This window comes from Furipterus horrens, unplaced genomic scaffold (genome assembly GCF_987537825.1).
Source record: "Furipterus horrens unplaced genomic scaffold, mFurHor1.1.pri manual_scaffold_11, whole genome shotgun sequence".
NCBI classification, from domain to species: domain Eukaryota; kingdom Metazoa; phylum Chordata; class Mammalia; order Chiroptera; family Furipteridae; genus Furipterus; species Furipterus horrens.
This window is the reverse complement of record NW_028327181.1, coordinates 82,327,805-82,333,889: the sequence shown is the minus strand read 5'-3', so window position 1 is coordinate 82,333,889 and position 6,085 is coordinate 82,327,805. Positions and strand designations below refer to the sequence as shown.

At 42.8% G+C, this 6,085-nt stretch overlaps 1 long non-coding RNA gene across 1 annotated transcript; it reads right to left on the bottom strand.

Annotated features, from left to right (window-relative positions):
• Nucleotides 1-280: 280 nt before the first annotated feature.
• LOC149998613 (uncharacterized) lies at nt 281-879 on the bottom strand. The gene is made up of 2 exons (XR_016507213.1): nt 688-879; nt 281-606 (listed from the first exon to the last, which is right to left on the bottom strand). It is a non-coding gene; the product is annotated as an uncharacterized LOC149998613 (long non-coding RNA).
• Nucleotides 880-6,085: the final 5,206 nt, after the last annotated feature.

Genomic DNA, 6,085 nt, shown 5'->3' with positions numbered 1-6,085 from the left:
TAAATTGTTATTTGACTTAATAACCCACACCCCTGGAGGATGATGTATCTTCCAGTTCTCGGGGACAGACTATATTGGGGGACACGGGGGAGAGGAGTCCCTCTTCACCCTTGTTTGACCACACTGCTGCTTGAGGAAGTGCTGGCTACCCCAGGAGTCCTGCTTCAGCCTTGCTTTTCTTGCTTATGGCTCGTGCTATTTGTGTGTATATGTATTTATCTATTTACATTTTAATTCTTTCCCTCATGGCTAGAGGTGGTTACAAACGTACACATTTCAGTAGAGAAAAACAATTTATTAGTAACCTGGTTCACTCAGCAGGAGGATCAGGTGTCACTTTCTACTACTACTGAGTCCAAGTCCTCATAGGAGGATCCCTCCTTTGTTCTGGGGAGAGAAAAAGAAGGTCAAAGCTTTTACTCTTGAAAGGAACAATGAAACTATTCATTATTTCCCCCTTTTAGACAGGAATTCTAAATAACTCCCAGTTATTTACATGTCGGAAGGCTCCTCCTCATCAGAGGAACCCATGTTTTGCACATGCTGTGCCTCTTCTTTTTTGAAAGGGCCATATGCACCCCGCAGCCAGCTCCAGAAACCGCCCTTCTAGAAAACAGAGAGGGAAACTTGATTCCTGCCTGTCCCCCACTTTGTCCCGCCACAGTGCTTGATCCTCCTGAAATTTACCTCCATCTGGCTTTCCACCGATCGGTCCTTATTCAGGAGTCGTGAGAAAAAGCCCCTTGGAGGAAAACGCATACCAACAATTAGTGATTTGTCCCTGGCCTTATTAGGACTAAATGGGTACCTGGGTCCATACTCAGAGGCAAAATCACTGTAGACCTGGGACCTTGGAAATGATTCTTTGCACACTGGGCTTCCAGGGGTTCTCTGTGTCTCTTTAAAATGTCCCTGCCATGTCTCTGGGGTGACCTCTGTGTGTGGTCTGGCATGGAGTACAGGCGGGATTTTCAGCCCTACTCACTGTCCTGGCCCTTGGTCAAGCGCCCTGAGGTGCATTGGGGTGGGGGGTGGGGTGGGGATGCACAGTCACACTGGGCAGAAGCAGTTTGCTCTCTCCAGAAGCATTTCACATCCGTCCCATTTAGACTTAGTCCCACATGCACCCTTTGCTGGGGGTGGGGCTGAGGGTAAGAAGGTGCTTTCAACTTTCTAGCTGCTTTATCCTATAAGTTAAATCACACAACTAAATGCCTGAGTCCAAATAGCAGTTAGCTAAGTTAGCTAGCGTGCTGACTTTCATACTGCAGGCTGTCACTGCCGAGTGAGTTGTGAAGTCAGTTTACAAGTCACAACCAGCACTAGAATACAAAATATTCTTTTTGACGAAACAGAATAGAAAAAAATCAGAGTGCATAATGAGTCTGTTTTAGAAACGACTTATGTCTGTGCGGTGCGTGCGTACTGAGTTCTGACATAAAGTGTAGCTCACAGCCCAAGCACGGGGTGATCAATGGAGAGGCCCCAGCTGGAAAGGCACCATCTTCTTTCTGACACTCACTAGCAGTGTGGCCATGGAGCAAGATATTTCCCTTCCTCCTCTCTGTTTCCTTATTATTAAAAAAAGACAAACTACTGCGTAAGGTCTTGCCCAGTTAAAACTCTATGAAGTTGGGATAAAGGGAATAGAGAGAGTAGGGGCCTGAAAACCAGGAGGACGGGAAGGGAAATTTTTCTGCCACCTTACAGGAAGGACTCACATAGTCTACCTTTCGTCAGCCTTGAAGGAGACCAGAGCCTTTACCCTAAGGCCACGTGGCTTTTCCTATCCCTCCCCCAGAGCTTCCACCACCGGCAGGAACAAGTATAACCAAGACCTCCCCCTTTGTTCCCTGTTTCCTTAAAGGACCAGTGGCAGCAGATGCATCTGTGCCAGTCACACACTCTGTCAGCTTTGGTTACGGAGCTCATTTTGCAAAGTCCAGGCAAAGCACCAGAGTGAACAAGTGTTGTTTCCAAACTTAGCGGTTTCCTCACTGTAAAATGAGACTGAGGTAGAGTTCTAAGTTCTCCTCTAGTTCTTTCTTTTCTTTTTCTTTTTTTTTTTTAAACTTTTCTAAGCATTTATTTTATGATAAATTTACTTTCAAGTCTTTCTTTCTTCAGTTCCTTATGGGACTTTTTATTTTTCTTTTATTTTCTATGCATCTTCCTCTTCTGGTTCAGGACCAAGCTGCTCTTTTTCAGGGAGGAGCATCTCAGTGCGGCAGGCCTGAGAGCCCTTGTGGGGGTTAATCCACCATGAGCGCCGTAAGCTCTGCGCTGCATCTTGGGAGCTTTGCTCACCTGGATGTGCTCAATGCCCAGAGAGTCTGCACCCCAACCCTTAAGTTCAGCACTGCTCTCTGCAGTTTTAAGCATGTGCAGCAAAAACGCAGCACTCTTTTGGGGGCACCAACCTGCACCCAGCCCCAGTCTTTGGCCTGGGCACTCCTACCAACTCCACCATTGTAAGGACAGAATGGCACATATTGCTTCTGCAAAGTGACATCCTTTAGCTGCTTGGTGGCTTTTCAGATATGCATACCCTTTTGGCCTGGCAGTTTCCCAAGTGTTCTCAAAGTGAACATGAATATTTAAAACTCTTGATTTGCATGATTTTGTGGGGTTTTCTGTGTCAAATGAGTAGCGCACCATTTTCAGAGGTCACCTCAGGCCACCTCCAGGAAGAAGCTCCTCTAGTTGTAAACTCCTACTTTGGAAACTGTCAGACTAATATTTACCTTGGCTTTCCTCCATCATTGTCCGCGGGTGTTCTTTTGGCACAGGACTGTTTTAGGAAGAAAGCGACATCACAATTATTCATCACAATGACCACTCTCTCTAAATCTTTATTTGTTCCCTTCTAAGTAAGGTGATAACTTTCTTGAGGACAGGAATTTGTTGAATATCCTTTGACTCTTCTTCCATAGTCCCTAAGTTAGGATCTTGCAGGGAGCTGGCAATGCGTTTCATTGGCTGCTTTGGATAACATTCAGCAGTTAGTCCCTAATAAAAGCTCTTAGAAGTAGAAAAAGAAACTAAAAGTATCTACCGGAAACAACGCAGCAGCTTTGTTTTAAGTTCAAGAACAAGAGTAGGATGCCTGTTATTACTGTTACTATTCATCATTGTTGAGGAGGTCCTAATCAATTTAATAAGAAAAGTGAAGTATTGGAAAGAGACAAAACGCATGTGCATAGGAGATGATGCCAAACCTAAAAGTGCAAGAGCATCGACTAGAATTTTAATGTCAAGTAAAATGGCAATTCAGTAAGTAAATCCAAAATCAAATGATTAATACGCAAACCTCAAGAGTTTTCCCACGTACCACAAAAGACTAATTAAAAAATGAAAGAAAGATCCCACTTGCAACATCAATAAAAATGCATCAAGTACCTAGAAACGGACTTAACAAAAAATGCGTAAGACCTACGTGATCAAAACATTAAAATTCTTCTGAAGGACATTAGGAAGAATACACGACGTGAAGATACCGTGTTCCTAGTTGTTGTGAAGATGTCAGTTCCCTTCAAATGAACCTACCGATGTAATGCAATCTATTCAAATTCCAAGAGAGTTTTTAAACAAAACCTGGCCAGCTGGTATTTGGCAGAGAAAATATGCAGGAATAGCTACAAAATGTATGAAAAAGAAGATAAAAAAGCAGCAGCTTACCCTACCAGACATCAAAATATGTTATAAAGAAATTGGAATTACATAGTGATACTGTCACTGGTACAAAAAAAGATAACTAGATCAACAGACTAGAGTCCAAAGAGAGCTTTTTAGACCAGGAAAGAAAGAATGAGTCATTCAATAAAAGATTTTAAAACAATTAAATCTTCACGTAGGGGGAAAACAGTCAACCACACTAAAAACAAAACCAATACTAGACAGATTTCTTTTTTAAATTATGAATAAAAGAAATATTATAAAAAGGACTAAAAGACAATATCAGAGACCACTTTCATGCCATGAGGTAACAAAGGCCTCGCTAACAAAACCCATACCCCATAAGCCGTGAGATGATCGGCAGATAGGGTGACAGAAAATCAACACACATCCTGCTCCGCACAGCCCTTGCCCTCTTCTCCCCTTGTTTGTTTGTTTTCTCCCTGTTGATTTATGGAAGTCCTTTGATATTAAATATCTTCATAGTTTCAGTGGTTTTCGTTGAATTTCAAAATTTCAAATATTTCTCAGTGTTGTGGTCTTTAAGGAGACAGAACAGTCAGGCAAACCATCCTCAAAAAGCTTATCATCTAACTGGGGAGAGGAAATAATGAAACCACATAAATAAACACAAATGCGAGATTAAACTCCATAGAAATTAAATGCATTATAGGAGTTTATAGAAAATCCAAAAAAGCAAAGGCCATATGCTCACTAGAGAGGGAGAGGGTATTGTCTGGGCACTGGCCAATGACTTCTTCCCAGAGACCTTGGCAAGCCGCCCCCATGCTAGTCCCCAGCCCCTAGGCTCAGAAGTCAGACTCTTCACCAAGAGAGGGCTCACTTCTTCCGATCGGGGTAGTCTCACCTCGTCAATACTGCAGTGCTAATAAAAAATCAGAAGGCCAAGATTACGGCCTGACAGTGAGAATTACATCTGTTCCACAGACAACACCTGTGTCTACACGATCAGGGAAATACACTCAGAAGCACAGTCAGAAGGCTACTTGGTGAGAACAGAATTAGAACAATAGGAATCAGCTGAATCCCGTGTTTAAAGGAAAAGACTGCATTAGCTGGATCCATGCATCTCCCCAACAGGCACAGCCTGGCTAGTGGGCCGGACTCTCCACGTCTGCTGCCTGAGGTGCCATCTCTACTCTTAGGCACTGCTAGGATGGGCAATGCCCATGTCAGACTCTCCCTCACCTGTTCTGAGCTTTTATTGCTGACCAACCCTCCTGCAAATAGACATGTTTTCTTTAGCAGTTACACATCCAGCCAGGTATTTCTCAAGTCTGGTAGACCAGGAGGCCATTTGGTCCGTACACATCTCTGCTCTGCTCCATGATGTGTTGACCTTGGTATTTCTCTCTTGGGGAGCTGCCTTTTAAAAACTTACTTACCATATTTTTAAGTTCTCATGGCAGGGGAATGCCTCACTACTGCCCACGCCCTGAAAGGGTGATAAATCTCACAGAAGAAGGAGGACTAGCAGGGCTGAAATAGGAATTTGAGCTGGCTTTTGAGAGATTCACAGGACTTGCAGCAGAGGCAGAGCAAAATAAGGGAATTTTAGATGGGCAAAGGCACGAACAAAAGTAGAAATGGGCATGGTGTGGCTAGGTTTTGGTGGGGGGCTGCCATGACCATTGAAAATGTAAACAAGGTATTAGGTTGGATTAGTAGGGTAGTCAAGATTGTCAGCTAATTATATCACTTTTAATATTAGCTCCTACCTGTTGGGAAAACAAGCCATTGTGTAATTGAAGAAAAGGCACACAGGCAAGCTCCAGGAAGAGGTGAGTATAAATACGACATGCTTTAGAGAGGCCTGATACAGGATTTAGTTTGCTATGTTTTAACTGAACCTATTTACACCATGCTTTTTACACACTGGAGAAGAAAACCGCTAAGTAAATCTAATCAATTGACAAGATCACACTTTTATCTTTTAGCCATGTCCTTTTGACCAGGGTGACATAACTTTATGAGGGTGGAGAGTCTAAATCTCTCCTCAGTTCAGCCAACAAGAAATCAATGGTAGAAAGAGAGTAATTGGTAATACATCAAATCAACATCATCCATTCTGAGTTGAAGAAATTTTGCTGTCATGTCTACTCTGGCCTAGTATAAGTTCTCAAAATAGTACAGTGGCTTGTTATCTTGATTTCAGTTCCACACAATCTCTGGGAGTGGGCTTCCTTTAAAAATCTCTGGAATATAATGTGTAATAAAATAATAAAGCATATCTCAGCATTCATGACTAAAGAAAAATATCAAGGAGGAGTAGGTGGGAAAGTGGCTTTGATTTTCAGTTTGTGGGTTCTGACTCTATGCTAAAGACAGAATGTATTCTGGGAAGCTGAACGAACAGTTCGTTGTCTTACCATAATGAGACAGAAGATTG